Source organism: Diabrotica virgifera, chromosome 6 (genome assembly GCF_917563875.1).
Source record: "Diabrotica virgifera virgifera chromosome 6, PGI_DIABVI_V3a".
NCBI classification, from domain to species: Eukaryota; Metazoa; Arthropoda; class Insecta; order Coleoptera; family Chrysomelidae; genus Diabrotica; species Diabrotica virgifera.
The window spans coordinates 126,461,154-126,471,266 of record NC_065448.1 but is presented as its reverse complement, the minus strand read 5'-3'; the positions used below and the strand labels follow the sequence as shown (position 1 = coordinate 126,471,266).

The window sequence follows — 10,113 nt, the reverse complement described above, 5'->3', positions numbered from 1 at the left end:
TACAGAAGAGGCTGTCCGACTTCCACCTTTTCTACTAGGAATTATTTTTTAAAAATTGTGTATTTGGTAAAAGGGGGGCTTATAAAATGGGTCTACCTATTGAGGGGAAAGGATTTACCAAAATAAATTTGGTATATATATACGTATATACCGAAGCGTACAGCATACGTTATGGCTTCCATATATAGGGTAGTTCAAGGTGCGTTGTCACTTCCAGCGGTGTTGTCATATTTTGGAAGTCACAACGACTCGTCTGCTGATTTACCTCTTACTTTAAGCGTAATGTGTGATCTTTTGAAACTTTTACTGTGAATACAGTTGTGAATGCAGTTCTATGTTTTACAGTTGTCTATTTAAATTAAAAGATTGATATTCTTTTGATTAAACAGGTTTACAAAAAAAATACATTTCGGAATATTTGACGAAACCATATGACTAGGTTTTTGGGGTCGCTGGTCACGAATCCGGGGTCCGCTGACCTCTATCACGTCAGGTAATGGTCATCTCAAGGTCAAATCAAGATAAACCGACAGTCGCTCTGAAAAAGTATATTAGGGGGTTTTTATGGTCGCTGATGACGAATTTTGTGTCCGCTGACCTCTATCACGTCTAGCTCAAGGTCATTTCGAGGTCAAATCAAGATAAATCGACACGGTCGCTCTGAAAAAGTATATTAGGGGGTTTTTGGGATCGCTGATCACAAAACTGGGGTCCGTTGAGCTCAACCGCGACAGGTAAAGGTCATTTCAAGGTCAAATAAGTTTTGTGGACTTGTGCTGATTTGGCCTTGAAATGACCTTTACCTTACGTGGTAGAGCTCAACGAACCGCAGTTTTCATGATCAGTGACTCCAAAACCCCTATATTTTCAGAGCGATTGTGTCGATTTATGTTGATTTGACCTTGAACTAGACGTGATAGAGGTCAGCGGACTCCTGATTCGTCATCAGCGACACCAAAAACGCCCTAATATACTTTCTCAGAGCGACTGTCGATTTATCTTGATTTGACCTTGAAATGACCTTTACCTGGCGTGAAAGGGGTGAGCGGACCCCGGATTCGTGATCAGCCACCCCAAAAACTCCCTTGTAATATGGTTTCTTCAAATAGTCCGAAATTTAGTTTTTTTTTGTAAACCTGTGTTATTTATGCTATGATTGATATTTATTTTACAAATACTAATATTTTATTATTGCTGCAAAATGGATTTTTTGGAATTAATTAAAAAAGTGTTATTAGTAAGTAATTTATTTATGAAAATTATATCAAAAATTTTAATAAATAAATTTGAACTTATAGGAAATTTTAATATTTATTATTTTTCTTGATTTAATTTTGAATTTTAGATTTTATTACAGGCACCGTCCTTTTAATTTTTGATGGACCAATAATAATGTGTAATAAGAAAATTAAATGGCTAAATACACCAGGTGGGGTTGAGCCGCTAAAAAGCTATCTAGATCCATCTTTTTAGAGCAGATTAGTCCCAGTCTGCTACTCGATACTATTGACTGTGCTTCTCCATTTCTTTCTATCCTCTGTCTTTTTCTGCTAGTCTCTAATTCCTGCCCTATATAAATTTTCCTTTACTTCCTGTAACCATTTATTCTAGTTCCTCCGCGTCTCCTTCTAACTCCCGGTTTCCATTGTAAAATTGAGTTTATAGTTGTTACGCTACCTGCTCTCCATATATGCCCCAACCATCTAACACTGTGCTGAAATCTGAAAATCTGGAATAATATCTACCCGGGTCGAAACATTTTTTTTAATATATGAAAATAGTTATTTATGAAACAGTTCGTGAAGTATGCTTTTTACGAATGCACGTGATGTTTAGAGCACGAGCGACAACAGAGCGAGTGCTATTCATCGCGTAAGTTCGCAAAAAGTACTTCACGCACAGTTTCATACAATATTTTATCTACGATAAACAAATAAAATAACTGTAACTCTCCATCACTGGAACTCATTCCTATTCTACAATTTTTAGAACTTATTTAAACATTCTAATTTCTACAATTGGATATTGTGGTATTATACTATCACCCTGTACAAAATATGTTTAAAACTCATTCAAAGTCATTAATCCATGTAGTATCTGTTCTTGTATCAATAACCGCAAGTAACATTGAATTGTCATGTTTTGTTATTATTTAAATGTGTATATAAACATTAACTCGGTGGAGAAAGATTATTGTACTCAGTTAGTAATTATTGTACTAGGTCGTTACTGTTATATGTAAACACGTTGTTATAGTTAGTCATTGATGGAGTTGAGTGTAAATATAATGTATCTGAACCAAGAAAGAGAGTTTTAATTAGTTTGGACCTAAAAGGCATTATACATCACACTATTTAATACATGGCTGATCCTGCAGACTAGAGGAGAATCTTCTGTAAGGAACAAAGATGGCGGCACCAGATTGGAAACACCGACGGCGGAAAATGGACCAGACCAGGACAGGAAGAATGCAGAGAACCCAGTGAAAAAAGACACAAGTGATAAAATGTAAGTAAGAATGTCTATCTTTATTAAAAATGCTTCCCTCGTTTTATATTATTATTGAAAATTGAATATTTATCTTTGCTGATTTTTGAACAATTTATGAAGTATCGATTTTTTTTTAAGAATATCTATGAATTTTGAAACATGAAGTGATTTTTGAATTGAATATTTTTATCAAAGTTTATTATATATGCTATTATTGAATTTTTATTGAATTTATTTGAAAAATCTCTATCCGATTTCGATTTTTAGTACGGTTATTTTTGAATATTTTATGGAATACCGAATTTTTTCCAAAAATTTCTATCGAAGTTTGAGATATAAACTTATTTTGAATATTTTTTTCTAACTTTTGCATATGCTATTTTTTTTATTGACGAATATGTATACTATTATTGAATTTTTATTAGCCAGTTGTTTTTATTATTGATATTTATTGATTCTATAGATACATTTTAATCGATTTTGTGTTAAATTTTGTATGATATGAACCTGAATTAATATTTTTTGAGTGATAAATGATATTTTTTTAAGAACTAATGATTAGTGATGACATACGTTGATAAACATTGCTATAAGCAAGAGATTTATTTTTAACGAACCGACCTGATGCGTCGAGATAAGGAATTTGGAGAAGAACTATATAGATAAGAAGAAGAACTAACAATAGTATTAGCTAAATATTATGAGACAACTTGAGACAATAAGAAACCCACTGCTCTTGTCAAATTGGGAAGGTACTAAGTGATTTATAGAAGCTTGAAAGCTTATTAGAGACCCACTCTGTGTTTTGAGAGTACCTATTTTATTCATGATTATTCATGAATAAACAACGGCCTCAAAGCAAGGGATTGAGGTTGTGAAATTTTTAAAAGAATTTGATCTAGCCAACGATGTTATACCCGCTTCTATTAAGGTAGATTGTCGAGGTTTCGTGGTTAGTATTGAGTATCATGATTGTTATATGGAATATGTAGAAGAATTGGAACTTTTCTCTCGAGTAAAGCCACTTTGATTAGTCGAACGTAGGCATTGAGGGATAAGTAAAGGAAGTGATTATTATGATGTTATATTATGAAATGATATATTGATGATTAAATGACAAATGATTGTTATATGAAGATGAATTATGTACACTGTAGAAGTGTTATTATGTGGAGAAAAATGAAGAAATATAGTTATAGTACCAGACAAGAAGAAGAGAGATAGAAAAAAAATAATTTTATTAAAATATGTGGGAAAAATGGAACAAGGAAAATAAAATTTGTCAGAAATGTCAAAATAAAGCAGAATTAAGAATAATATCAAATAAGTAGCTAATCATTAAATTATGTCTAAGAATTAAAGTTGTAATTTTTTTTCTCTAAAGTAACGTAAACTATAAATAACTTATTTTTAAATGCATATAATGAATTCAGGTTAAATTTTCGCGGAAAATGGAAGTGTTTGAATTAAGGATAGACAAGACCTTACAATAGTGTTAGTAGATAGTAAGTAAAGGGACGCAAAAAGTGAAGTTCTTAGAGAGATTAAATCTTTATTATAGGTACAAGAGAGTTATTAGAAGTTTTTTTTAGAGACACATATTAAAAGTTTTAGAGAGATTACATTTCTATTATAGGTACAATATTTTAAAGTTAGTAAGGCGTATATAAATAAATCAAAATAAGACTGAAATAATAAGATGAAATAGTAAAGTAACGTTAAATTGTTTTTTTATATACCATTTAATAGAAGTTTAGGTAATATTTAGCTTAGCTTAGGAAGTATTAAAGTCGAGATTTTATTACAATTAGATTAGTTACGGCTTATAGGCACTAAAAACTATTTAAAAGTTAGGATCAATTTCATTCACTGTGGACACTGTTTTGATGAAGTGAATTAGTGAACGAAAAAAAAAAGGACGAAAAGACACGACGTGAAAGTACGTGAACTAGTAATAGGTTATAAAATACCAGTTTTAGTATAGGGAAAATATGAACTTTTGTGTAAAATAGGAAAAAGAATATACATGTTTAGGGAAAAATCGATTGATCTGAAATGTACCATGTTACAGTTAGTTAGGATAGTTAGGAAATTTAATTTTTGAAAATAGTATTAGGTAATCATAAACACTCTGTGAAAGGGAAAGAGGGATATACACTCAGATATTCTTCTTCTCTTCTTAGGACTTTCTTTTTTTTTTTTTTTTAAAAACGGCGATGATAGACAATCAATCTTATTTTAAAAATATGTAATTTTAACAAAACGGGGAGGTGTGGTATTATAATATCACCCTGTACAAAATATGTTTAAAACTCATTCAAAGTCATTAATCCATGTAGTATCTGTTCTTGTATCAATAACCGCAAGTAACATTGAATTGTCATGTTTTGTTATTATTTAAATGTGTATATAAACATTAACTCGGTGGAGAAAGATTATTGTACTCAGTTAGTAATTATTGTACTAGGTCGTTACTGTTATATGTAAACACGTTGTTATAGTTAGTCATTGATGGAGTTGAGTGTAAATATAATGTATCTGAACCAAGAAAGAGAGTTTTAATTAGTTTGGACCTAAAAGGCATTATACATCACACTATTTAATACAGGTAATTGAGTCAATACTCGCAATCTTTAGTTTGTATTTTTATTAGTTGTTACATAATCGTGGGGCAACCGGTTTCGAGTCTTACAATATATGACTCATCATCAGGCCCAGTACAAAAAAGTCTTCTCAATACAAACTACAAGCTAACCAACACAAAACGAGAGACATGTACACATATATATATATATATACAAAACATAAAACAACTTTGTCTTGGTTTTAATCACACACCATGAAGCCAAGCAACTGTGTAGTATTGAACTCAACCTTCCATAGTATGTAAAGATGAGACTTATTGTCATTGGGAGCGACCAATCTGATGAAAATTGCTTGGTATATAATTTTAATATATATACTACCATCATTCCTCAACTAGTTAAGGGATGATGGAGTTCTGACAAGATAGTATGCGATCAAAAGACATAATATAAAGTTATTAGTAATTAGTATGTACTTACATAACAGCCATTGAAACTGTTCCACAGCTAAAGATGTACATGTAGTCACCAGCTCCCATAAGGATAGTTGATCGATCAAACAACCTTTAGTCTCTTATATTGTAAGTTGTGTTCAATGTGGAACTTGGAAAAGAAAAATTCTTATGTTCCCAAAGATGTGTGTTTTATATCCTTCACAGTTGTTTTTTGTCAAGCTTAGCCGTTGTTTTTATATGTTTTATGTTTAGTAAATTTAAAAAATATTTAATAATTTAATATTGGGACAAATGTATGTGTATGTGGAATTTTTGTGAGTGTTGTCCCAATATTAAATTATTAAATTATTAAATATTTTTTAAATTTACTAAACATAAAACATATAAAAACAACGGCTAAGCTTGACAAAAAACAAATGTGAAGGATATAAAACACACATCTTTGGGAACATAAGAATTTTTCTTTTCTAAGTTCCACATTGAACACAACTTACAATATAAGAGACTAAAGGTTGTTTGATCGATCAACTATCCTTATGGGAGCTGGTGACTGCATGTACATCTTTAGCTGTGGAACAGTTTCAATGGCTGTTATGTAAGTACATGCTGGGGTGTATTCTGTAACATTTCCGTTAAATTTAAGAGGCCTCTAAAATTTAACTTTTAACGGTCCTCTAAAACTTTTCGGTTAGATTGTCATTCTGTAAACACATATTATAGAGGACCGCTAAAATAATATTATTTTAGAGGAATCCTCTAAAAGGTTTTGGAACAAATACGGCAACGTCGCACGTTGATCGTTTTGAACTACTTTTAACCTAGAAATTGACCGAAAACTGACTGTTAGAGGCCAAAAACCTTAAGAAGAAGAAGAAAATGACAGTTTCCTAGAAAATAATACTTATTATATTTAATATTATTTTTTAGTAAAACTCATATTTTCCAATTAAACATTTTTATTTATAAAGTTATACATTAAAATATTGCTGAAAAAATGCATATCTTATTTTTTCTTCTCCCCTTCGACACTAATTTTGTTCAAATGGTCTATTTTCAATAACATTAAGGTCATCTTATTAATCTGCATCTGGTTATAAACCTTCTGAAACTTTACCTTTGTAATCATTTGGTACGTTTTGTAATGTTCCACAATAACTTTAAATAATTTTACCTGCATTAATAGGATTTAATTGCTTTGACAAACATCTTTGACTTCCAACACTTTTTCAATAACATTTCTACGTACTTAGGTAGGTATTACCTACTTCCTTTGAAATGGTAATTGTAGTTATTTACTTTCAGGTCAATTATTTACTTTGTGTTTATGTTGTAATCTGAAATCAGCTCTACAAAAAGAAACAAACATTTGAATTTTGTTACTTATAGGTGTAGTGTGTCAATTGTAAAGTAAAAATGAGACTTACCTTTCATTATTATTTATTAAGTACTTCTTCACCAAATACATTATAAAAAGCCATTTCCCATTTTTAAATATTTATCTCCAGTATAATACAAGAATAACAAAGTACTATTCATACAAACATAACCCAACAAAAATAATCAAACCACATTTAACGGACTGCTAAAAATTTAGCGGGTACGTTTTGACATCCTCTAAAATATTTTTATTTAGAGGGAGTTTTAACGGTTTAGGTTATGATTTTAACGGATGTATGATTTACAGAATACCAAAATATTTTTAGCGGGCGCTAAAATTTTAGAGGCCACTAAAATTTAACGGAAGTGTTACAGAATACACCCCACTAATTACTAATAAATTTATATTATGTCTTTTGATCGCATACTATCTTGTCAGAACTCCATCATCCTTTAACTAGTTGAGGAATGATGGTAGTATATATATTAAAATTATATACCAAGCAATTTTCATCAGATTGGTCGCTCCCAATGACAATAAGTCTCATCTTTACATACTATGGAAGGTTGAGTTCAATACTACACAGTTGCTTGGCTTCATGGTGTGTGATTAAAACCAAGACAAAGTTGTTTTATGTTTTGTATATATATGTGTACATGTCTCTCGTTTTGTGTTTTTTAGCTTGTAGTTTGTATTGAGAAGACTTTTTTGTACTGGGCCTGATGATGAGTCATATATTGTAAGACTCGAAACCGGTTGCCCCACGATTATGTAACAACTAATAAAAATACAAACTAAAGATTGCGAGTATTGACTCAATTACCATATCCAATTGTATAATGGACTCGCATTGGCAACCCTTTCATCATTCTAATTTCTTTTAAACCACAAAACTGTCAAATTTTTTTTTGTAATTTATTGCTCATTATGTCATCACCATGACAACGCTAAAGTTAAGGATATTTGATTATATGAAAGTGTGTCAAAAACAGTGCGAAAAAGTAAATCCCGTTTAAAATACATTGTTACTTCACGCACACGTTATCCATTAAATAAATCGATGCAGATCGGCCTTATATCGGATCCTCTACTATTAGTCCGTTCGCTGACGGTAAAATATTGCAAAACCCATAAATTTTAAGAAACCGCTTAGATTGACATGAAATTTGGCATACACATAGGTAACATGTCAAAGAAGCACATTGATATTGTGCCGATGTGTGCTTTTGCCATGGGGGTAACTTTTACCTCGTCTCGGGATGAAAAAATATACGTTCAAAATAAGTCCGGAAATGGATTAACTGACTAATTCTAGGCAACTTTTGTTCTATAGCATTTTTTCACTTAGTTACTTTTCGAGTTATTTCCGAGTAAATATGTTTATTTTTCAACAAAAAAAAAACATTTTTTAACGGTTTTATTGGCAATTAACTCAAAAAGTAAGTATTTTATCGAAAAAACCATTCTTAGGAAAAATATAGCCCATAAAAAAGTAAAAAAAATGGTGTGCTTATGAATGAGATCCCTAGACCCAGTAAGAGAAGAGTTGTAACTAATGAAAAATAGGTTCATACACGCCAAATTCCAAATTGAATATTTCAACGTGAACTGTCAAAAACTAAAGCACTTTTTGGGGAACACTCATTACAACTTTTTTGTAGTGTTTAAAAAAAGGTTAAAACAGTTTTAGCATTAAATTAAGGAAGTTACGCTCAAAATGAAGATCCTTTTTTTTGTAAAAAATTATAAAATTCACCCCCTAATTAGCATCCGAAATGAAATTAATAGTCACCACTTCAGAAGTTGATTTACTCGTGCATGTATTGTTTATAAATATGATCTGTAAGCTTCATCGGTTCAAAATGCTTATTTTAAGGGGATGTAATTGAAAGGGATTGAATTAGTCACTAACCAACTGTGTAAGCTAATTTTGAACAGCCATATCTTAACCAATATTTGTCTCAAAGAAAAACACATAATCCTAAATATTCAGAAAAGCAAAACCTACATTTTTTACTATTCGTAATTTTTAGTATCACTAATAAATTTTATGTCATTTTGAAACAGCATTTTTTTCTGCAAAAAATTTTACTTTAAAACCAATTTTTTTTCAAAAATTAGCCCTTTGAGCCGATCATATAAGATATACAGATCATATAAATATTACATAAGTTAAGTAACTTGTGAAGCGGTAAGTATTAATTATATATGAGATTCCAATTAAGGGGTGCTTTTTCGATTTTTTTTTAACAAAAATAGGACCTACTTTATTTTGAGCGTATCTTGCTTAATTTTGATGCTAGAAAGTTTTTTAGAAAACATAAAAAATATTTTTTTAAAACTTTAAAAAAGTTGTAATAAGTTGTCTCAGAACAGTGCATCATTTTTTGGTTGCTATCATTTTTTGGTTATTTCACGTGAAATTATTCGTTTTTAAATTTGACGAATATGAACCTGTTTCCTGTTTTACATTAGCTACAACTTTGCTTCTACTGATTCTAAAAAGTTCATACGTACATCAATTTTGTTACTTTATAAGCTATATTTTTAATGTTTTTCCCGATAACATACTTACTTTTTGAGTTATTGGCAAAAAAAACCGTATAAAAGTGTTTTTTTGATGATAAATTGCCATATTGACTCGCAAATAACTCAAAAAGTATTAACTTAGTGAAAAAATTCTATATAACAAAAGTTGCTTAGAATTAATCAGTTTATCCATTTCCGAACTTATTTTGAACGTATATTTTTCACCTCCGAGAAGAGGAGAAACTCGCCCCCCAGGGCAAAGTTTTCTTTTCACTTTTTTCTTTAACATGTGACCTATGTGTATGCTAAATTTCACGTCAATCCGTTCTTTAAAATTTGGAGCAAAAACCGTTAATGAACTATACTGCAGTCAAACCCGCTTATTAGAATACCTCTTAAAGGAATATCCCGGTTTAAGGAATAGAAATTTGCGGTCCGGAAACGTTTCTACTAGCGACCAATGATCGGTTATTAGAATATCCCAGTTATAGGAATACTTTTGATTGGCACGAAGGCTATTCCAATAAGCGGGTTCGAATGTATTTCGGTAAGATCGTAAAAAACGAATCAGAATATTTTTCCTATCGACTAAGATACAACCTGGACTAGGTAAAATAAAATACCTACTTTCAATACACCAATAATCATTGCGTTTTTTATAAATGTATAAAAGCAT

The 10,113-nt window shown here is 30.8% G+C and overlaps 1 long non-coding RNA gene across 1 annotated transcript; it reads right to left on the bottom strand.

The window, feature by feature from the left end:
* Nucleotides 1–6,235: 6,235 nt before the first annotated feature.
* LOC126886002 (uncharacterized) lies at nt 6,236–7,287 on the bottom strand. The gene is made up of 2 exons (XR_007698536.1): nt 6,955–7,287; nt 6,236–6,876 (listed from the first exon to the last, which is right to left on the bottom strand). It is a non-coding gene; the product is annotated as an uncharacterized LOC126886002 (long non-coding RNA).
* Between the last annotated feature and the right edge of the window lie 2,826 nt (nt 7,288–10,113).